Here is a 24,324-nt window from a genome sequence, read left to right on the forward strand (position 1 = left end):
AAGCCAGCCGCCTCTGGCTTCCCTTGGCATGGCCCTGACCAATCACAGGTTGACAGGGGCATGACGTGAGCCTCATCTGATTGGTCAATCCCTCCATTTTTTTTCACCAAGAGAAGCAAATTTCGGCTGGCCTCCTCTAGCAACAGAGAGTGCAATCTACTGTTTCACCGTATAACATCTAGAGGGGCGCTGTTTCACTCTTTGTAAAATACTCAATGAGAATGGGGGAGAGACGGGCCGGCAGCAACACACAACAAAGAATTTCCGAAACTAAACGAAATGTTTTTATTTATTTATTAAAATTATAACTACAATCCGAAAAAACAGGGGAAGCCTGGCTTCCCTTGGCCTCCAGGAGAAAACGCCACTGTAATAAACATGGATCCCAATGCTAGTTTCGACACAGAAGACACAGAAGAAGTTGAACATGAATATTCGAATGCATATCACGGACCACAACCTTATAATTATGAGCCTGCTAGGCGTCCAAGAGACCAGTAGCAGCCAAGGATTAGAAGAAATAACGGCCATCGGAGAGAAATTGAGCTGTGGTGTGAGGAGAACCAGTGGAGAACTGGGCAGCTATCTTGGTGAGTGACCGGCGTTAGCTACAGAATGTTAGCTAACGTCACATCACAACATTGTAAAGTTAGCTTTCATATTTCAGGCTATAACTAACGTAGCATTGATAATATAGTAACGTTACTGGCAGGACTGTTGATACTGATCCATAACAGAAACTAATGCGCAAGTATCAGCCGTATCTCGCGTTACCTAATGCAACTCCACACTACGGTGCTGTGTACCGGAGGAGAGACGCGAGATACGGCTGATACTTGACGATCTGGCGGAGAAAGTTTGTGGAGCCTCCGTTGATATGCCGTTGTAAATGGCTTAATGGAAAGCAGGTGTGTAGTCGGGGAGGGTGCACAGCTGATTGCAGCAGGTGAGTGGAGGTCGAGCCGGGAGCCAGGAGTGACAGCCACCACGCACACACAAACAACACAGACAGGGGGAAACAAACAAACACAAAGGAGATGGCTGGAGCAGTACAGCCACCACAGCGTTACCTAATGCAACTCCACACTACGTCTTTCGGTGCCGTGTACCGGAGGGGAGAGAGAGAGAGCAGCGGAGGGGGGGAGAGAGAAGTAATACGGTTTCCTGATAAAGCTGTGGAGAGTATGTGCTGCAGGGAGGTGGATGCACAACGCACCCAGGAACGAACGCTAGCTCCGGTCCTTTTTACTGTGGACTCGATGTCCTGACAGGCTGGTATTTGTGCAACCTGCACAAACACAATACTGCACCATGATTACAAATGGTGAAATACAATGTAAAACTACCGAAAAACAGCAGCTCACTAAAACACAACCGCTCAACTCAACGCAACTACTAACTATACCCGCGGTCAGAGAGCGGAGATGTTTACCCTTTGTGATGTAATATGACGCGTTTGATGTATGACCTTAAAAAAAAGCAGTTTTTAAGAGCAGAGCTCAAAATTGCTCCTTTCCCTCTGAATTCCTGCCCTTATGTCTCATAAAACATATCAAATCCTACATTCACTTTTTTAATTGTAATTTTCAAGCAAGTTTAAGCATAAATGTAGAAAAAACAAAAACCTTCAAGATGCTCTTTAATAAACTATGAGTGTTTCATATCCATGTAACGGGAAGAAACTCAGCTAACTGATGATTTTTTGTTTTGCAAAAAAAAACACAAGGCTAACGCTGAGCCTCTGAATTAGCCGTGTGCACAAAAATCTTAACGCCGTTAGCACAGAACTCTAGCTATACCGATCGATATACTTATTGGATCTGCACAAACAAGCTTAGATAACATGCTGAGAGTCCACAGATTATATAAATATAAGGATCATCACTGAGCGATCAGAATTTGTGACAGGGGAAGCAAATACAGACAACACACGACTTAGCTTTAGCTAGCAAAACACGGAGATATGCTCACTTTAGCTTATTCTGATCAAAAGAGAAAAAACGTGGCTGAAGGTTAATCCATAGGTTAATCCAATGTGTCTGTCACTTTTGAAAAAATTAATGATAATCCATAATTCAATTTGTATGCAGAAATCGGAGAATAAAAATTAGCTGCTAATGGTAGCCACCAGAGGTTAGCGCAGCTTCCGGTTTTTCTACGCGTCACTCTCACTACTTATTTGGTAACCTGTGTGTGTATGTGGAACTTCCCCTCGATTCCATTGGCTCTAGAGGTTAAAAAGAGATGTCAATCATCAAAATCGACCAATGGATTCCAGAGAAATGGCAAAAACGCCCATTTCCACCCAAATGGCCCCAGAGTGTGGAGTTTTTTTTGCTAAACCTCTCTAAAAAGGTCAAATGTCACATGTTTTGCATCCATATTGATACAAGTCACTTATTATATCTTGCACTTTTGATTCCTAAAGCAGGGGGTCGCGAGATGATTACCAAATAAAAATGGAAAATAAGAAAAATAAAAAAAAATAGATTAATTTTTTTATTTTTTTTTTATTTTTTATTATTATTAATAATAACGATTGCATAGACATTTTCAGGGGCGGACTAGCCATCTGTATAATTTCCCCGCAACGAGGCTCCCCCTTTGACAATCCACTAGCGCAGGGGTCGGCAACCCGCGGCCCTCGAGCCTCATGCGGCCCTTTAAGCCCTCTGCTCTGGCTCCCTCGAGCTTAGACAAAAGTAAGAAGGAAATAAAATAAAAGTATTTGTAGGACTATTTATATTTTGTTGCATGGTTGAAAATGTTTCGTATCTTGTATTTTGAGGTGATACTGTGACACATAAATAAAAAACAAAACGGTTTTAATTAGGTCAACTAAAATATGCGTCACATCCTGCTACGGTCCCGCGCGAGCGCCTTTTCTTGGAGGCGAATAACCTGACCCCCGGCTCGATGAGCGAACTATGGATAAATCAAAGAAAAGTATCGGAGGAACACAGGATTTAATTCTGCGTGGACAGAGTTCTGTTTCACAGCAAACGATGCTGGTTTACCGGTATGTTTGATATGTAGAGAGAAGTTGTCAACGGTGCTGCTGCAGCCTTTACGTATCGAGGACGGGAGAGGAAGACAGCTGACAATCTTCAGTCATAATTCAATGGGGTATGTCATTTATTTCAGAAAACACTTTTTGTTATTTACCATGGAATGCTCTTAATGTCCCGATAGCAATGAATATATTAAATGCTTTGACAATAAATACTTACAAAAATGTATCTCTGGAAGCCGTAGCGCTGTAAAAAGCACGACCAATCATTTTAGCCGGACCGGCTAAAATAACTGGATGGCCTACCTGCCTGTCAGCCTTCCATCTATGCACAAACTTATCTCGTGGCCTCATAGAGAACCGCAGTGACGCGTCGTAAAACCCGGACAGCAGATAGCTTACACATCTTCCGACGCAAACTGAAAACTCATCTCTTTAGACTCCACTTCGAGCGATAGAATTACTAACAAAGCACTTATATACTAATAAAGGGCTGGCTTTCTAAATGCCAGTTGAGTAGCACTTGAAATGTTTGGCTCTATGAAACCTGATGTACTTATATGATTCTGTTTTCTTAAAGGTTGTATCTTCCTGGTCGAATGCACTTATTGTAAGTCGCTTTGGATAAAAGCGTCAGCTAAATGCAATGTAATGTAATGGAAGTAAGTTAGCATTTTTAGCACTTCCGGTTCCTTCCTCAAAAAGCAATGCATTTTTTCCATAGGCTTTTGGAAAATAGCTCGTAATAAGGTCTTTGGTTGACACAAATTTAAGAGATAAATCACGTTTTGTTCTACGACATTAAATACATCAGCAGTGACTCCACTGGGGATTTTTGAAGAGTTTACGTGTCTGAAAATGATGGTTGTTACCGAATGGCTGAATAGGACTACAGAAATTGTCGAGGCCATTGTACGTCATTACGCCGAACACGTAAACACTCCCGCTAAGTTTGTTTTCCCCTGTGTTCTGATTGAAAGCAAGTACCTGCCTATCTTTAGTATCTGTATAACTATATCTGACCATTAGAATCTGTATTTTTGAAATTGTCGTTTTTAACACCGTAGTTTTACAAATTATAGAATAATTAATTACCAGTGTTTTCCAATTTTACTCGGCAGTTCGTTTCGTTCGCTAACGTTAGCTAAAGCTAGCTCTACTAGTTAGCTACGCAATGGTTTGTTGCTTTGCTCCGGGTTGCAGCCACAGGTCTTCGCATGAAACGTGCTTGTTCTATCGTTTCCCGGCCAATGTTTTCCAAAGGAGAGTCTGGATTCGTGCCATGAGGTAAGCTGACGTTACATTTTTGTCCATGTCACGGTGAAATGTAAATAATGGGTAGTGACTGTATCGCCGTTTTAGAGATGGCGCTGCTGAAAAGACCGCAACATAAGTAAAGATAATGAATACATCCTATTAAAACCTGTGTGGCTTATATGATAAGTCTAATTATTACAAGCAGCATAACGTTTCACCATGGAACTAAAGATTGTAGTCAGGGAAATCAGTTTGACATATTGAACTAATAACAAATCACCTCTGGCTGGCAGAGAACTCTCTGCTCCATAGCTTCTCTTGGACGTAAAATCACATGTACATTTTACATTTATATTCAATTTAATATTCCATCCCTCACATACTTTTGTATATATAATAACTTATATTTTGTTTTCTTGTTATGCTGCTGCAACACAAACATTTCCCAAATTGGGATCAATACAGTAATATCTTATCTTATCTTAATTAATTAAGAAATATAACTATTATAATTAGTGTAGCAGCTGACACCTATTTTCAATATGGATTAATCTACCATTTATTTCTTTAATTCAATTTTCATCTATAAAAATGTCAAAATAGTGAAAATGTTCACGAGACTTATATCTTTAGATGTTTTGTTTTAGCCTATGTACTGTATGTCTTAATGCTCTTACAGTATATGTGACGGTATGACTTCCATGAAACTAATATTTTATATCTTCCCAACAGACGAGCTGACAGGAAACCTAACACTCTAACAACCACAACATTGCAAAGGCGAGTAAATGTAAATTAAAAACAATTCACAATTGTTTTATTTCTTCTTCCTTGCAGTGAAGTGAAGCTGACCTTGCACTTGGTGCCAGTAAGGATGTTCCTCACGCAGGCTGAATGTTTCTCCTTCCTTACTGACACATAAGCCCTTGATTTGCAATGCTTCACTAATTGTCATTTCCCTGGCTCCGTAGGGACACTTTACCTCCAGCACAGCGGAAGACCCTACCAGACCATCTGGAGATGCCCCCAACAATCCTGATAGGGAGAGCCACAAATCTGACTCATGGACCTGCATCTGAGTTGCAGTGGTGAATGCCCTGACGCCCTCACATTCATTCATAGTCCCCCACTGTACAGACAAAACACCATCAAGGGCCTGTTGTTGCCCTAGCACCCTGGCAATAAAGGAAGCAGTCACACGCTTTGACCTCAGGACAGCTCCAAAGTTGCTGGCAGTCAACCTTCCTTTCCTGAACAAATGTCAGTTTGGGTTGGTTCGCTGACCAGTGGTAGCCACCTGAATTGCCCTCTGTTGCTCTTCAGACAATGCCATGCTTGCCACAATTGCCTCAGGTCCCTGATGCCCAACAGATTTGATAATTTCAGGAACAGTAAGTGTTTCCAAGCTGTAGTGTTCCTCTTCTGGCTCGGGGGAGAGAAACCAAGAAATTCCTGAGAACCTGCCCCCGAGTCTGTCCCTCAGCCAGTCACGATCTTCGGAGGTGGGCTCTCTTCTCAGCGGGTTAAATTAGTTATTGGTTTCAACAGTCACATTAAAACAGTTACTAAATCAGCTTACTATCACCCAAAGAACATATCTAGGATTGAAAGACTAATGTCACAGCAGGATTTGGAAAAACATGTCCATGCTTTTATCTTCAGTAGACTGGGCTACTCCAATGGTGCCTTCACAGGTCTCACTAAAAAATCGATTAGAAAGCTGCAGCTGATTCAGAACGCCGCTGCTCAAGTCCTCACTAACACTAAGAAAGTGGATCAGATCACTCCTGTTCTGAAGTCTTTACACTGGCTTCCTGTGTGTCAAAGAATAGATTTCAAAAATACTGCTGCTGTTTATAAAGCACTGAATGGTTTAGGACCAAAATGCATTTCTGACCTCCTGCTAAATGATGAACCATCCAGATCTCTCAGGTCTTCAGGGACTGCTCAGCTTTCTGTCCCCAGAGTCAGAACTACACATGGAGAAGCAGCGTTCAGTTATTATGCTCCAAATATCTGGAACAAACTCCCAGAAACCTGCAGGTCCGCTGCAACTCTTACTACTGTTAAATCTAGGCTGAAGACTTTTCTTTTTGTCGCTGCTTTTAATTGAACTATTCATATCTTAGACTGCACTGTAACTTTTATCCATGTATTTTTTCTTTTAATGTTTATTTTATTAGCTTTTCTTTTTAATGACTGATTTTAAATGTCATTTTTTGTAAAGCACTTTGAATTGCCTTGTGTTGAAAAGTGCTATTTAAATAAACTTGCCTTGCCTAATAAAGATTTCATGTGACACATACAATTGATTTGTTGATGGGAATTAATGTGAATAAATTAACTCTAGGTTAACGGTACTCTTGCTATCACTACTCACCGACACTATAAACCTTGTCCCTCATGCTAGCCCTGACAACACCGGTAAGCACACCTTCATCTAGGCTGCACTGTTACGTGTCCTGACTTGTAGTGGTTCTCTCCTATCTACACTCTTCTCATCTTTGTAAAACGATATCAGACTGGTAATTGACACAGCCATGACTTCTAGTTAAATTCAGTGTGGCTAAAATGAAAAGCTTTGTTAAAATAAGCAAGCACGCGAAAGTCAAATTCAGCTTTATTGTCAAAAATTCTACATGTGTTATACATCCAGAAATATTGAAATATCGTTTGCCACAGTGTGACATGTATAAAACAAAACAAAAAGGGCCTAGATAAACGTGGTATACATTAAACAAAAAGGGCCTAGATAACCGGGGTATACAGTTTAAAATGTTAATATATTTAAAGTGTTCAAAGTGCAGTTTCAGTGCAAGTCAGTTGAAACGATCTTAAGTTGGCGTGACGTTGAAGTCGTGCGACCCTGCTGCTGTACTGGCTTGTAGTTCGTTTATAGCATAACGTTAGCATTTCGCTTTTGGCGACTAGATTTATGATTCAAAAATTATAAAAGTAGGGTTGACATGTGGAGATTATCCGGCTGAACAAAACGTGATCCCTCTCTTAAATGTGTGTCAACCACAGACCTTATTTCGAGCTATTTTCCCAAATCCTATGGAGAATTTGCATTTGTTTTTCGCGAAGGAACCGGAAGAAGTTTACATCCGGGTTTTACGACGCGTCACTGCGGTTCTCTATTGGTCATGCACGTTCGTGTGTGTTGGAGGAAGGGCTCTGTAAGAAAGTCTGAAGGAAGAGGCATATTTTTTCCTGTTGTGTATTTTCAAATTCTAGCGCACTCGAGCTGGTTTCTCCATTCTTACCTACTCTACCTTTAACTTTTTTAAGGGTGCAGCTATATGTTTTATTTATTTCAAAGTGGGCCCATTTTAATTATATGTATTTTTCCCTTCAAATGTGCAGAGGACTCCCCAAGTGCTGTGTTTAATTTATTTTAAAGTAGGCCTGTGTATTATTTTTAATTCTCCTTATAGGAGTTCTTTGTTTCTTATTAGAGGTTAACAGTTTTATATAATGTAATAAATAGCCTAATAAATGCAAAAAAACCTGTAGTTTTTGTCTGATATAACAATAAATACAACTTTATAAGCTGTCAAGCTATGAAATATGTTTTGCGGCTCCAGACAAAAAACATTTTTGGAAAAAGGAGCAAAATGGCTCTTTTGGTCAAAAAGTTGCAGACCCCTGCACTAGCGCAGTGTTTCTCAAACTTTTTCATACCAAGGACCACTTAACCAATAAAAAACACTCATGGACCACCTAACTCCACAAATATCCAAAAACAATAGGCCTGCTTACCCATTCCAACAGCATATAACAAATTACGGCCTAATAATGACAGCTTAACCTTCTCTATATCGCCTCATTCACACATTAAATCAACAATACAAATACAGATTGTATAAGCATTTAGTTCAAATGCAATTTAAAATCCTCTCAGGTTTTACACCTCTTATTATGAAATGTAGACTACATTTATGATGTAGTATTATTTTAAACACGAGTTTATGTCCGAGCCTATGGTCCGAGCCAACAGACTCACAGATTGTTGGCTACTGAGAGATATGCAAAATACACCGCATGTAGTACGACACAAACCTCCGCTGTGGATTTTCAAAACAAAATACAATAAAGCTATGGTCGCAGGCCCAAGTTTAACTCTCTGAGGTCTGCATGGTCTGTCTACAAAACAAAAATGAAAAAAACGTTTATGCAGCCCCAACAACAGCCTCTGATCATCAACAGACTTCATGCAATGCTTCATCAGATGCATATATTAGATAATAATCTCTATCTCACTCCTAACACATCTAAATATACTTTCAGCATGGATACATGTTCATAAAATACATCCATTGTTTGTTCTATATGCTTCTTGAAATCCTCGTGAATTGTTTTTACGGAAACAGAGGGGTTTTAGGTTGCCATAAGGCTGTTGACGGTCTTATTATAGGCTGCATCCATTGGTTGGTTTTGTGGCACATTTGTAACGCTGTGCCAACTTGGGCAAGCATGCAGGCAACTTGAGGAGCGCACACAGGGTGGAGTGAGGTTGAGCGATGGAGAGAAAGGGAGAGAGAGAGATTGAGCGAGGCAGATAGCGTGTGCAGCGGTTTTGATTGATTGATTGAAAAGTTTATTAACAGCTTGTATATTGGGTACAGTACAGTACAGCTCAAAACATACAATTGTTAAGGGGATGCAGACCAGAGAAAGACTTTCGTCTTGTTTACATCAGGGTCCCCCATTTCCAATTCATCATATCATTTAAGACATACAAGACATATTTGACATACAGATGGCTTATTTACAATTTACATACAGGTGTTTTTTTACATACAGATGGCTTACTTACAAATTTCGTTTTAGATTTCGTTCTAATACATCCTAACCGGACATTTAAGACATACCAAGTCTACAGATATACAGTTAGTAACAGAGTCTAAAATGCGAGTATATACATAGATGGGGGGGGAAGCTGTCCATTGTACGACAGGTTGAGATTTGTACCATTACCGGAGCCAGTTTTGCAATGCTCTCCCCCGAAGGTGCTCTTTAAGAGAGGTTTTGAAGGTAAGTATAGTTTTACTTTCCTTTACAGTAGTGGGAAGAGCGTTCCACCTTGATGTGGCATAATTGCGAAACGTGTATTCCCCTTTTTTTGTGCCAAATCTGGGTTTTACATGATTTGTGGAGCTCCCTCTGGTGTTATGATCATGATATTCCTTGACCTTTGGGAAGAATTTTGACATGTACATGGGTACCATAGAGGTGTATTGGATCTTGTAGACCAGGCCCATTGCAAGTAGCTGTACTCTGTCGTCTACTCTAAGCCATCCTAGGTTGTCAAAGTGGGCAGAGGTGAGGTGGGTTCTAGATGAAAGGTCAAGCAGTAGTCTGACCAGTTTATTTTGTGATGTTTGAAGTTTTATTTTTAGCGCCTTGGAGGTGCTATGGTACCATGACGTGCAAGCATAGTCATAGTACCCTTGAATGAGTGCTCCTGCCAGAGTTTTCAGGGTGTTTTTCTTTACCAGAGAGGAGATCCGGTATAGGAATCTAGTTCTTTGATTGACTTTTTTTATTACATTGGATGACATTTTGTCACAGGAGAGGTTTGCCTCAAGAATAGATCCTAGGTATGTAATTTCCTTCTTACTTGTGACAATAATGTCACCCACTGCAACTGAGAAGTCGTCGGATTTGCTGAAATTATGTTTCGAACCGAAGAGAATGGACTCTGTTTTACCCAGGTGTAATGATAATTTATTATCGGCGAGCCAGGTGCAGATTCTGCCGAGCTCGGAGCTGAGGGTTTTTTCAACCTGCAATCTGCTCCTGTCAGAGACCAGCAGGGCTGAGTCGTCCGCGAACAGGAACATGTTGCAGTCACATGCTGATGACATGTCATTTGCATAAATTAGGAACAGTAACGGACCTAATATGCTTCCTTGTGGAACACCACAGCTCACTGGGAGGGGGGGGGACAGAGTACCGTTTACCTCCACCATCTGTTCTCTCCCCTCCAGGTAGGATTGCATCCAGCTCACCGATAGTTTATCAAAACCAATTGCTTTTAGCTTGTCAATCAGAATGGGGTGATTGACAGTGTCGAAAGCCTTTTGCAGGTCCAGCATCACCATGCCGCAGTATTTGCCCTCGTCCACCTCTTGTTTGATGTGGTCGTTTAAATAAAGAAGGCATGTGTCAGTGGAGTGGGATGTTCTAAAGTCAGATTGAAATTCATAGATTAGTTTCTTGTCCGCGAGGTACTTTTCGACCTGTTCATATACTATTTTTTCCATGACTTTCGAGATGGAGGTAAGTATAGAAACAGGGCGGTAATTGCCTGGGTCCAATTTGCTGCCCTTTTTGTGCAGGGGGGTTACTCTTGCAATTTTGAAGTCTTTGGGTACTTTTCCCTGTTTTATGGAGAGGTTAATTATGTGAGCTATGACTGGTGAGATGGCGGTTGCTGTGTCTCTGAGGAATTTGGAGGGGATATTGTCGTGGCCAGTGGCCTTGTTAGGTTGGAGGGCGCTCAGTTTAATGAGTACCTCTGCTGATGTTACCCTTGCTAGACTGAAATCATCTTTGCGTACCCCTAGGTTTTTGTAGTAGGTCATGATGTGATCTACTCCAAAAAGCCCTGAGTGGGAGGGTAATTTATTTACAAGAGTTGTGGCTATGTTTGTGAAAAAAATGTTCGAGTACTTGGCCACGTCCAGTTTGTCTGTGATGAGCCTGTTATCTGTCTTTATGTTTAAGTTCGAAAATCTTGTTTTTAGTTTTTTACTGCAGCCAAGCTGGTTATTGAGTAATTTCCAAAGTTCACGGGGTTTATTTTTGTTTTCCTCAGTTTTGACATTGATGAAATTCTTTTTGGCAGTTTTGATCATGGAGCTTACGTCATTTCTTAGTCTGTTTCTTTCAATTTTTAGTTCAGTCACGTGGGCCAGGAGTTCACTGCTCGTGCTTTTGGAAATCATTGACTGACTTTTATGAAACTCAGAGCATTTTTTGTCTCTGGTTTACATGGCGGTTAGTATGCCGGAGTGCATCCACGGCTCTGCGCGATTTTTTACCCTGGTTGTTCTTAGGGGGGCCAAATCATTGAGTATTGCAGAGAATTTATTTTTGAAACCAAGCCATGTTTCTTCAACTTGCGTACCACCGAGCTCATCTGACCAGTCCAGGCTCTCCAGTTCTAGGTTAAAGGCCTCGCTAGAGTAGTTTTTGAGGTCTCTAGATATGACTGTTTTGTGACAGCCGGCCTTTTGTTTTAGCCTTTTGCGGGTACAGAATATCATAATGATCACTTAAACCACATGCTAGAACCCCTTTACTGGAGATTTTGGACTTGTCAGAGGTCAGAATGAGATCAATGGTAGTCTGTGTTGTTTCACATACCCGGGTGGGTTGGGTGATTAGCTGGCTGAAGCCGTGCATATCACAAATCCTACTGAAGGACTTGAAGACGGACGTGTCTTTACGTTGCATATCCGTGTTCCAGTCTCCAATAATAATTGTCTCTACATCCCCCACCTCAGCCAAACACCCATCTAATGTATCATAAAAGTCACTCTGTTCCGGTGGTCTATAGATTGTCCCGACTATTACAGATTTAGCATTGTCAAAAAGAATTTCAACCCACACAGATTCAATATTTTCATGATGCAGGTCAGTACGGTTTTTGAAATTGGTGTCTTTATATATGTACATGCAGACACCACCTCCATTCACGTTCCTGTCCCTTCTCACTAAAAGATAATCTTCAATTTCAATCTCTGAATCTGTAATGGAATTGTCCAATTTGGTCTCAGAAAAGCATAATATGCTTGCCTTACCGTTCATGAATAGCTGCCTGAGTTCAGCCAGTTTGTGTCTCAGGCTGTTAGTGTTCAGATGAAAAATATGTAGTCCATTTTTGTTGCTTAAATGCACAATGTCGTCAGCTTGCAGATATTTGTCTTTGTCCGTTACAGCAACCGGCTTGCGGCCTGCCGTGTTGCTTGGAGCGGTGGGGTGGTGGGGGGAGGGAGACTCCGTTGTAGCTTTAGCCGTTGATATGCTAGCAGGGTGGCTAACAACATGGCGGATATTTGTTCCCTCGGATCTCGGTTCACTTCCTCTCGTCACTGCCTCATGCGTCTCTGTCTGCCGAGGCGTCCCCGGGGGAATGTCGAAGTCTCCGTTGATTCCTCGGTCTCCGCTGTCTCCACGGTCTCTGTTGTCGTCGCGTAATTGTTGCTGCAGCGGAAGAGATGCTAGTTGTGATGCTAGTTGTGATGCTAGCTCCTCGAGCCTGCAGGACTGGCTTCTTGTCTGCACCGGGCCCGGATTCAGATGGATGTCTCCCGCTAACAATAAGACTAAGACGATCATACTTCTTCGGTCTAGTTTGCCTGACGGGGGTAAGGACTTTCGCGTCGGGTTAGCAGTTAATAATGCATGAATGCTTGCACTTCCAAAAGCGAGGTGTTTCCTTTCCCAGCCGTTGAGAAGGTAAAAGTCATTGTGGATCATTTTATCCCCGCTTTTATTACTCTCCTTCTCTAAGTGATGTTGCCTCATTGATGAGTTGAGGTAGGAGTCCATAATCCATATTGTCATGAGGATGAAATATGTAAAAAATCGTGTGGAATAACCTCCAAAGCGGGAGCTCTCGAAAATGCGACCACTCATAGCGAAAACCGGATGCGGTCTGCTTGCGCACAGAGCCGGAGTTTGTGAGAGAGCCGGCTTGAGTCAATTTCTCTTCAAAATATAATTGATTTCCAGCCTCCCTTGTCCCTGGCAAATCAGTTACGTTGGTAACGTAACTGATTTCTTCTAATGTGCCTACCTGCATCTGGCGATGAGTTGCCATATTCCTTTCATGAACCACTTCCTGATATCCACTGTTGCAGATAAATATAAATGATAATAGCCAAACTAACCTAGCAAGAGTAAACTGACAGGCTGCTGTGCCGCATCTCACTCAAAAACCCACACGACTCAACCCAGCGAAAAACCAGTCTCGCGCGCAGCCTTTCATTCAGAATTTCATTCAGAATTTCATAGCAAAATAATTTTTTTTTATTAAACTAATCTTTCAACATAGTTTATAACAAAAATAAATATTAGGACAGAGCCCTACAAATAACAATCATAAACATAATAATAAAACAATTAAAATGTTGTATTCAGCCCTGATTAAAACTCCCCGCCCCCCCACCCGTCGACAGGGGGTCGCCAGTCTCTGGCACTGTTATTTTGGGGGTCGCGGGCTGAAAAGTTTGAGAACCCCTGTACTAACCCATCATCCAAGGGTAGTTTTCACTATATAAGTAAAAAAGAATTTTTGGACGGACACTATAATTTACAGTTTTTTACTATGTACAATCTGAATTTTCAAAGTTTGCTTTTACTATGGTTGTTGGTAATACAGTACAGTCGTATGACAAGATCTAAAGAAAGAATCATTCGTTTTTGCAGTTATTAAAAAGATATTTAAATGGTATCCAAACAAATGATCAGATACAAAGATAGACAGACAATCATTTCCTTATATGTGTTTGTTTAAAGGTACGTAGCCGAATATTCAAATTCCTCTGTTTGTTTAGTAATGTTATTCTTAACTCATTCTACATTTCCAAAGAAAGGATGCAGAACCAAACACAGATAATTATCTGTTTCCTGGGGAAAGCTTGTCTCCGGTCAGGTGATTGATTTGACAGGCTCCCACAGGCCCCAGGTCATTCTGGACCAAAAGGAGCAGATTTTGCTCAAATATCTATGCGTTGGTCTTTTGAACACACTTTCAACACTATAAAGACATGAACTTTAAGAAAAGCTCCTCCACATTGTTATTTATCATGAGCTCCCAGTTGCTGCATCAGGCAACACATTTCCCAACAATGTCTCATTACACAAAAAGAGAGATCATACACTCATGCATGAATATGCTGTAATTCATATGATAAGTTTGAGACTGTACGATTTTCTTTGTTATATAATTAGGCCAAAAAAAAAATTCTAGTTTTAAATACTGAAACTAATTAATAAAAAACACTATATATAATAGTAATCTTATCGCAATATCATAATTCCCAAATACAATACCCCAAGTTGTTGCTATTCAATAATATGATCGAAAAAGCAACAATGATAACAACGTTATTTCTTTAAACCCACTCATAATTTAAACTATTTCCAAACTAATTTAATTTATGCTTAATCTTTTTTTGCTGTCTTTACTTTTGGTCTTTTCAGAAGAGTGTGAAGATTATGGGCTTAAAACAGTCTCATAATACACACATGCACACAGAAGGATTCACACTTGTATTTCATGATCCGCAAAAGGATTCACACTCGTGTTTTTCAATGCACACACAAATGTGTTCCATTTCATATACATGTAAATAAAATCCAAATACAGAAAGATGCATGACTAACGCTATACTTTGTGTCCTACAGGTGGAGAACACTGAGGCAATTTGAATGGGGCCTGTGTAGACATCTTGTGACAGGGTAAATGAGGACAAATATTGACTCTTGTTTCAGCGTAGATCATATCTGGGTTCTCTCATAACACTTGAGTCAATACGTTTGTTTGTTAATGATGAATAACACCCCATCACTTCTGTCAAGTCAAACAGACCTTTAGCTCGAGGCTCCACAGTGTGAGTGAAGGAATGAAATGCACAGGTGTCTGAGGTCGATGTACTGAAGGACCTTTGTTAGTCACTTTTAAGTAACTTCAGTAAGTGTGAAACAAAAGAAATTCATGGATTAAAAAGTTAAAGATGCAAAGTTGTTTTTAATTAGTTTGTGCTTATTCAGGATCACGAGTGTTTTAAAAAACAAACTGAAATGTAAAATGTTTAATGAAGGACTGGTTAGGACACTTGAGCTCGAGGCAAACTGAAATGTTTAATTAAAAAATCTCTTCTGCTGATCCTTATCCGCCATCACTAATCTCGACATAATTTCTTGCCCCATGCACACACCACTCCCTGAATACATGCACTACTACACAGCAATGATATTAGATCTAATTTCCTAAAAATAAGCATGATCAAATATTCAAAGATGAATCCTAAACTGTACAGAGTGTCATATGGGTCAAGTGGTTCAGAGGGTGTTGGAGACAGGAAGCAGCCATGTGTGTTTTCATACACCATCTGGTTTATAGCGCTCTTTCTGCCTCGGAAGTATCAATGTGATTAGATTAGAGATGTAATATGTGTCTGGGTGGGGTGCGCTGCGGGCATCATAAACGAAGACCAACCTGTTGCCAAACCTTTTGGCTCAGAACTTCAAGAAGGCTGGAAGATAATCTCTGTCAATATAAAGAGGAGACACTGACATTAAATGATACTGCATAACACGCACAATTCCTCATAGGAATGTTTTACAATTGTATACACTCCATGATAGCAATATTTAGCCTCTATAGCAATGCAACATATGTTATGAGATTACAAAATGTAAATGGCTACCAATGATGGGTTATTGGTCAAACAAGATAAAAATACTTCCAGTACCTGTAATTCCAGTACCTGAAACATTGTATTTCAAGTTTAATTCTTCAATATTTTAACATAAAACTTACAAGAAATGTAAGTCTGTGACCGTCTCATTGCGATTTATGTAGTTTATTCAAACTCATTGTTTAGCTATTTCACAACTTTATTGTTGGGGTTCGTACACTCTTTGCATCTAGACAAACAGATAGTTAGGAGTTGGTGGAGACCAAAGAAAAGGTAAAAGGAGAGAGAATATTAAGCAGCATACACATGCACATACTGTATATGCATTATTTAATGCATTAATGAGTCCTATATGAAATCTAACATGTTAAGTATGTTTGAAAAAGATTGTTCATTTTACCAGCAGCTGATGGTATGCAAAATAATACCAGGAAAATGTATAGCAATGTCAAAGCTTGTCTTGACCACCAGGGACAAAGAGGTTAATATTAACCTGGCGTTTTCCTTATTCTTTTTAAATAAATGCATTAGTATGACCTACTTGCTTAATTGTCCTAAAACCAGATTCATACTTTTTCGAGAGTTTTTTTTATTAAATTCTGCAACAAAATGTCTCTAATCTTCTTTTGATTGTTTTGTAAAGAATACTTTTGGTGTCATATTCAGATGATAGGATTAGAGTCTATGGACAATAATACACTTACCAATATAGACTGAGGTCGGCAAGGAAGTTCTTATTTCTTCTCTTGTGGGAATTGGCAGCATAATAACATGTAATGTAATTAAGACTGAAATGAAGAGATCTAGTGTATTTGTTGAGGTGTCAGCGGTTGGGTGTGATCCATAATCATCAAAGACCTGGTTGGCCTTCTTTGCCAAAAAAAGAGGCGTGAAGACTTTCAACGTCTTGTTTTTCCCCGTTTCTTTTAAATTACGAAACAAGATGTTTCAGCAGTATTAAACTCCAAAAGGACTCAGGGGCTAAAGTGAAGAGTTGGAAAACATGAATCGTTCATGCAAGCTCCTTGTCTTTCGAAGTGTGAAAAAATGAAATACTGTGTTAATACTTGTTTGTTTGTTTGATTGGATGGTGATTGCAAAGTAAGTACACAGACAAGCTTGAACAATTGTAATTCAATAGTCCGAAACATTTGATGACTTTATCCAACTGTAACTTTGTTCATGTTCAAACTAAAAAGATGACTAGATTTGCATTTGTCAAGCTGTTTCTTGCTGTTGGTCTTCTTTGGAAACTGTCATTAACAAGGTAATGCTAAACTCAATACAATTTAAGCTTAGATGATTTAGATGACGTGAAGATTAGTGAAATAAATCAAAATTGATGGGCAAAGGAATGATCAAATGTCGGAAACCAAAGCTTGCAATTTTCATATTAGTTTGAACAGGTTCATTTTGAGGGCTTAGAGCTGTGTCAGACAAACTCTTAACATATACTTATACATTTCAAATACATTTAACTTTTTTTTTACATGAACACTACATTTAGCAAATTCACATTTGTACCACTCTAGTTTTCTTTTGTTAGAAAGTTCTTATTGTTCTGTATGAATGTTTTGTGTCAAAGAACACATGCCCTGACAGACAGATACTCACAAATACACACTTTTTTAAAAATGCACTGCGTTATTGATATGCCAAAAATCAATATTTCCGATTAAAATTCCTTTTTGAGCTCCCTTATATTTGTAATTTCACTCTATTAACAGGTGAAAAAAAGAAACATCTCAAATGATCCTCCGCACACTTCAACCAATGCATGTCATGTCTGTCAATTATATATAATATATTATATATAACAATACACACAATCCCTTGTATGTGAGATTGGCCTCACATCTGTTGTTGTTTTTTTGCAGGATCAGGCAAGTTTCTGCAGCACTAACTGTTTTACAGGCAGCGTAATGCTTTGGCACGCTGCCCAGCTGTTGAAGTGGATCATCAGGAAATAGATCTCAAACTGTTCTTGAGAGGAAAAACGTTACAGTTAAATGCATTACTGTTAAGAAACCTCTCTGCCGAGAGGAAGTCGTTTAATAGGGCTTACAGTATTTATATTGTATTTCTGAAATTAGATGTGTTTAATAATTGGATGTGTTCGATCCATTGCAGATGTTTTGTTGAATGCCTGATGTGATGCAACCTTGAAGTGAAGTTCATTTCACTAACTGCCTAATAAAAGTTTTCCTTCCTCATTATCCCCCAAAACAGTTGAAAGAGCTGTCATAACTAAAGTCGGAGACATTACTCACTTCATATTCTTTTTCTGACATTTATCCACTCAACAAAGCTTAGTTGATATTGTTTATTGACTTTGCTAAAACAGCTCAGATCGGTCTTTAACATCTGTTTACAGACACCTGTACAAGCATAACTCATTTCAAGATCACAGTGGACCGATTGTATTTGACATCTAGACTGTTGCTTCTTGTCGCTCTTTGTGTTCAAGCCATGAGAATTTATTATACAGGCAAGAACGGGGTCAGACACTTGTTAAAGAAACTGCCATGCAAATGTTGTTGATCGACTGGATGCGAGCAAAGCGAAAAGCAAACAGACGTTATACCTTCTCAAATATATCTTTGATTAGTTTGAAATAAGTCAAATGCGGTACAATTATTTTAATCTCAAGGCGTCATTTATACATTTGTGATTGTAAGCTTATCGCACAAAAATGCACTAATGTTATTTCTGATTGAAAGAGACACACATGGGTTCACTCACATACATACACTATGTCATATTAAATGGATGAAAGGAGTTTGTCATCGTTTGATTTGGTGTGTCTCCAAACACTTGGGTGCAAAGAAGCCTTGACGCAGTTTGTGCACACCCTCTCTTCATCTCACAACTAGCCCATTCAGACTCTGCGGCTAACCATATCAAACCCACAGCTACTGCATCAGAGGTCAAATAAAATAAAATCATTTCCAGGAACTGAAAAAGGAAAATAAACTTTAGGATTTGGTACATTGATAACAGAACACTGACCATTTACGGACTGAATTAGAATCAGGATTAGAAGGACAAGATTAGATATGCAGTGGACTTTAAGTACTTTTATTGTTGTGGGTTACCACAGTTTAGCTAATTACAGGCTATTCTTTATTTAAGCCTTTTCACAAACACTTCTGACAGACACATTGTTCAAACAGCCCTAACACACACAAAGATCTTCTCTGAAGGACAAAGTTTTTCCATTAAAATGCTTCATACAAACAGAATAACACAGCTATATTTTGTGGTTTGGATAATAAAGGCAATTCATCTTGCGGGAAATTGTAAGATAATATCAGTGACGGTTTTTCTTTGTGGAAAGGATTCGATGTTTAAAACTACTTACAGTGATATAGATCTCAATATGCACCTGTTTTTTGTTATTGTTATAGTAGGTAATGAAATCACCCATAGTACTGAAATGATGCTGAGAATTACGATGTCCCTTTGTAATAAAGCCGTAATTACATAAAGTTAAATGGTGATAAATCTCAGTCGTATGGCAAATTCTCACAGTATCCCAAAAACTATTTGTGTCACAGCTTTAACAAAGATAAGACACACATTTGTGCTTTTGGCTTTTGCAGTATTGCAAAACATATGGAAAGTGGATTTCTTCCACAATGAGAAATCATTACTTTATCTGCTGGTAAAGTGAGCCTCGAGTTAACATATTTTGATAAATTAATGATAATGTGTATGAGCATGTTTTTACAAAGTCATACTCAGTAGCCTACCAGTTAGAAGCTATGCTAGCACCATCACCTTAGCATAGCTAACGCTAACCCTGGATGAATCCAAAATGAGTTAATATTTACAATGTCTAAACTCTGGTAATAATATGTTGTTGATAAATTGTAAACTGTCCAAAGAAAGCCAGGTTTTATTGCAGTAAATGTAAGCAAAAATATCCACTATATTAAAGGTGGGGTAGGTAAGTTTTAGAAACCGGCTCGAGATACACTTTTTGTTATATTCCTTGGAATGCTCTTAACATCCCGATAGCAATACATTTCTTAAGTGCTTTGACAAAAAATCCATTAAAAAATGTCTTCTGTTGAAGCCGTAGTGCTGTAAAAAGCACGACCAATCATTTTAGCCGGCCCGGCTAAAGTAACTGGATGGCCTACCTGCCTGTCAGCCTTCTTATCTCATGGCCTTATTGGTCATGTGCGCGTTCGTTCGTGTGTGTTGGAGGAGGGGCTCTGTAAGGAAGTGGCAGATTTTTTCCGGCTGTGTATTTTCAAATTCTAGCACACTCGAGCTGGTTTCTCCAAAATTACCTACCCCACCTTTAAATGGATAGCCACACATTAGCACCACATTGGTTTGTTTGGTTATAATATGTAAATCTTTTGACCTCTAATTCAAATGATATAATGTGATAAGTTTAGAGTAGTTTAAGCTCATAGAACTCTGACATGTTTGTGGAAACCCCTGGTTTAGTGTTCAAAAATGTAGTGTGGCCGTTTTCATTGCATTTTTCAATGCAAAATATGAATCTGAGAAGTAAAAACATTGTAAAAAGTACAGATGTCATAGCAGAAATAGCTAAGCCTGAAATGTGAATTGAATACTCAAAAAGTCTTTCAAGTTCCCAAGGTATGTCCTTAGTCTCTTATCATTTGTAATTGTCTGTCACCTAAGTACTCAGGTCAACTAGTACTGTTTGAGGAGGTCTAATGGCACACATGGCACTTCAGACACACACACACACACACACACACACACACACACACACACACACACACACACACACACACACACACACACGCACACACACACACACACAAAGTAAACACTACAGCCCTATAAATATAAATTGCAGTCAATGGAGCTGGAATTCCTCTGCACTCCCTCACTTGTCCTCACATCTTTTCACTTTGCACACACCCCCAGCAGGTGCTTTCACTTGAAGTTAAGTGTGCAGTTGTGCTTTAGGCTGTGACTTTCAGTTTAGTTGTTATTTCACCAAAGAGCGTAGAGTGGCCAAAAGGCTGCAGTGGGCTCTGTAACAATTTTTTTTAGGGTGAAACAGTTTGAAGGGTGCCCACTGCCTGCTGCACCTCTGTCCTCAGGTGGTGCCCGGACGTCCCGTCGGAGTGAAGGTGACACAAGGCCGCCCTTCATCCTTCTACAGAACCAGAGCTGCCCTGTATCTGCGCTCATCCAGTCAAGACTTCGTCTCTGGCCATCAGAGCATCTCTGCCTCGGTAAGAAATGCTTCATTACATAATATCCAACATTTGTGTCAAACAAAATTAATGATCAATTTGCTTGTTCATAGCCTAACTTTTCATTGTCAGTGGAGCCAATATGCAATACTAGTTTCAGAAAAAACCCAAAATAAAATGACATTTTATTTGCTGATTTAGAGTACACTTTGAGTACACGTTGAACATAACTGACTGTCAGAGGAATTAAAGGGCTCCTCTTAATGACAACAATATATAGATAACTTTGTATCAATGATTATTGTATGTAACTTGTGTACACACGTATATATTTGTCAGTTATATTGCATATAGTTAATCTGATTTATGGAGTTTTGGTAAGTCATCATTTATGGACATTTACTGACCTAAATGTGGAACATTTGATATGGCTTGACAATGCAAGATAAGAAATAAAATTGATAAAGAGTTGATGAAGTTAGTATTTCTTTTTTTTTATGCTCTGCATCTTTGCGATGCTTACCTGTTCTTCTAGTTTCTGTAAATGCATAATTAGCCATTAGCATGAATGCAGGAAGATACAAAACTAAAAGTGGTCAGATAAAAGGTGTCTGAGGGCGTTGTTGATGGTTTGATGCCCCAAACCAAAATGATAAGCTTACATTAATTAGAATTGAGACTGAAATTACAAACAAAGGCTGCTTCCCCAAAGACTTCTAAGATTTCTAATAAGAATAAATTACCTACAGAGAAATCTTCATTTAATATAGAAAAAAACAAGTAAACTTAAAGTAATCTTCTTTAAAAACATTTATACTTCGTCAATTGAATAAATATCTATACAAAATGTACAGTCGCTTGCCTATTTAATAAAAGTTTCTGATTTGTGCAATATCCTGCTAAGGAGGATTATTTCTGACTAATCAGTGATCTCCAGTCTTTTAACTCCAACCTCTTGCCCAGCTCGCTTGGATCCTCGACTAAGTTCATATCAAAAAAGTACCAAAACTGAAGCTAATGTTAAACCAAAAGAAACAACATTTCCAAGCAAACCATGATTTACCATGCTGTGGCATAAGTAAATGCTCCGCATAGGTTCAAATGATAAATGTGCAACATATTGTGCTCTATTAACACATTAAGGCCAAACAAATCCAGCTGCACAAGCACTTGCCTTAGGCCTTATACTCTCCGTATCTTCACTATCTCTGCAAAACCAAGTAGTGAAATGTTTTTTGAATCTCTCGCCTCCAAATCTTCTGATCCAATCTCAATTGTATGAGGATTATCATCTGCATCACCAACTGTATGAACTGAATTTGGACCAACAGCAACGTTTTTACCATGGTTTAGTGTTTCCTAGGATACTGGCCGAATGCCAGTGCACCTGACCAACAACTGAAATGCATCCCCCATCGGCAGATGATAAAGTACAGAGATAAAAATACATGAGGTGACACATTAAATGTAATCACAAAAGTTGTTTTACATATAGAATTTGGACAGGTGTAATGTTCTGTAAACTATGAAGCAATCCAAACAGATCTTTAAATTGTCCACCTAAAAATAGACTGCTAAACGGGATTTATTATATGAACAGAGCACCTGCACATGTCACTGCTGCCATATTAAAAGATATAAGGCGGAAATCCACAGATCCTAATCACTTCCTCCAGCCTGCACACTTTCTTCCCAGTCAAATTGCAATAGTCTTTTTCCTTGTTCTCGGAAACAATGACTTCCCCAAGTTCCCGTGAGAAACAATAACATGGAGAAAAAAAAGTCCCTTTAACGCTCAGACTGCAAACAGTCACGCCCGGTGAACCCACTCCTTTAACTCCAGACTCAAACAATACGGACCTTTTTCTTGTGGCGAGTCGAGCCGCTGACGATATTTTGGTTGCTATATGACAGATGATCTCAAATGTCACACATGACCGTTTCTTTTTTCTCCACTTGAATCCTTAAGGTTAAACACACTTTTAAAAGAGCAGCTTTTTGCTTGTTTTAATCTCTACTCATTAACTTTGATCCAAACACTTCAGGCAACTTCTGTCACACAACAGTGATAGATGGTCTATCAGGTTCATTTCAAGCAACGTTTAACCACTTTCACTTCAAGGGAGGGTTTGGTAAAGATATGTTAGACTACCAACTCTCAATTTAAACCGTTGTCTCCTGGCATTACAAGTGTCTTATGTGAAGGAGGCTATCAACTGTAGGTGAAATGATTGTTGTTGGAACATTGCAAGTTAAAATAAATCTTACATTTTCCCCAAATAAAGATAAGACCCACAGGTCACTTATTGTTCATTTTTTTTATTTCTCACAAAACAATATAATTCCAATATAAAATCAAAGGTGGGGATAGAAGCCTCACCTCAAATAATCACCCTCTTCATGTTAAAGCATGTGGAATAAATATGGTTCCCAGGGTGGCCGCCTGCAAGGAGGGAGTCCTTTTCCACCGGTGTCAAAGGCTGACTTTGCTGAGTAAATGGAGCAAGCTCTAATGCTCCTGAAATGAATATCAGCATCTTGACCAAACTCATTTAGAGATCAGTCAGGGTCTTAATCCCTCTCCACCGGGGTGTGTGTTTGTGTCCCTTTTCTTGTGCCCCCTCTTCCTTTTGGAAGAAGGTAATATGGCTAAATTTGCTTTGCTAATGGGCTTAGCGCAAGCTGTTACAGAGCAGAGTTGACACGAAGCAGCCGGGATGGAATACCAGTGGCTCTTAATCTGACTCCTGATGGAGTGAAATTGAGGGTGGGTTATGGTTTACGAGAAATGTGGAGATAAAAGGAAGACCGGGGAGGAGGTTTTACAGTGGGGGGTCGAGGACCAAAGTCTGGGAGGGTAATCTTCTCTATGGGAGGAGAAGATAACTTCATTTAACATTGTGGAAGTTCAATAAAAGAGAAAGGATTCCCTTTCTGAATAGCAACTTTAATGTGTCCATAAGAAAAAAGAAAAAGAATCTTCTTAAATGTTTGAGATCAACTTAATGAATGAGTTTGAGATCTTGAATCCAAGCTTTTCAAGAAGTACGTCAAGGTGTGTGTTGCCAAAATGAATATGCGACTGACCAAGTTTTTACTCTTTATACTAATACTAATAAATGTATTTTTTTTATTTTTCTTCATCTTGTCCATTGTCTTTATGAGAAAGGTTTGATGTCACCTGGATTAGTATTCAACTTTACTCTCAAAAATGACGGGTGTAGTCTATCATTTTGCTGAATTTATGAGACTTTTAATTTATTTTTGTACAGGCAAATAAAGCCGTGACTCGTTGAACATGTGCTCTGCACACTTCCTTTAGGGTGGCATCAGCCACTGATAACCTGGTGTGTGACAGCAGTGTGCCGGCCCGTATGCCAGCTGTGGAGGGTACACAGTGTGTGTGCCATATGCAGGTTCAGCCTGAGAT

At 39.3% G+C, this 24,324-nt stretch overlaps 1 protein-coding gene across 2 annotated transcripts in view; it reads left to right on the top strand.

Moving 5' to 3' along the window:
- Positions 1–303: 303 nt before the first annotated feature.
- spdef (SAM pointed domain containing ets transcription factor) overlaps positions 304–24,324 on the top strand; it is a 29,346-nt gene continuing 5,325 nt past the window's right edge. The window contains exons 1-3 of one of the 2 annotated variants that reach the window (XM_079685633.1): positions 304–590; positions 14,690–14,743; positions 20,799–20,933. The gene's annotated coding sequence lies outside the window, so the exon portion shown is untranslated. The remainder of the gene's footprint in view (positions 591–14,689; positions 14,744–20,798; positions 20,934–24,324) is intronic. The other variant, XM_079685634.1, reaches the window with a different exon arrangement.

The sequence above is a fragment of the Notothenia rossii genome (assembly GCF_949606895.1).
Source record: "Notothenia rossii genome assembly, chromosome: 5".
Taxonomy (NCBI): domain Eukaryota; kingdom Metazoa; phylum Chordata; class Actinopteri; order Perciformes; family Nototheniidae; genus Notothenia; species Notothenia rossii.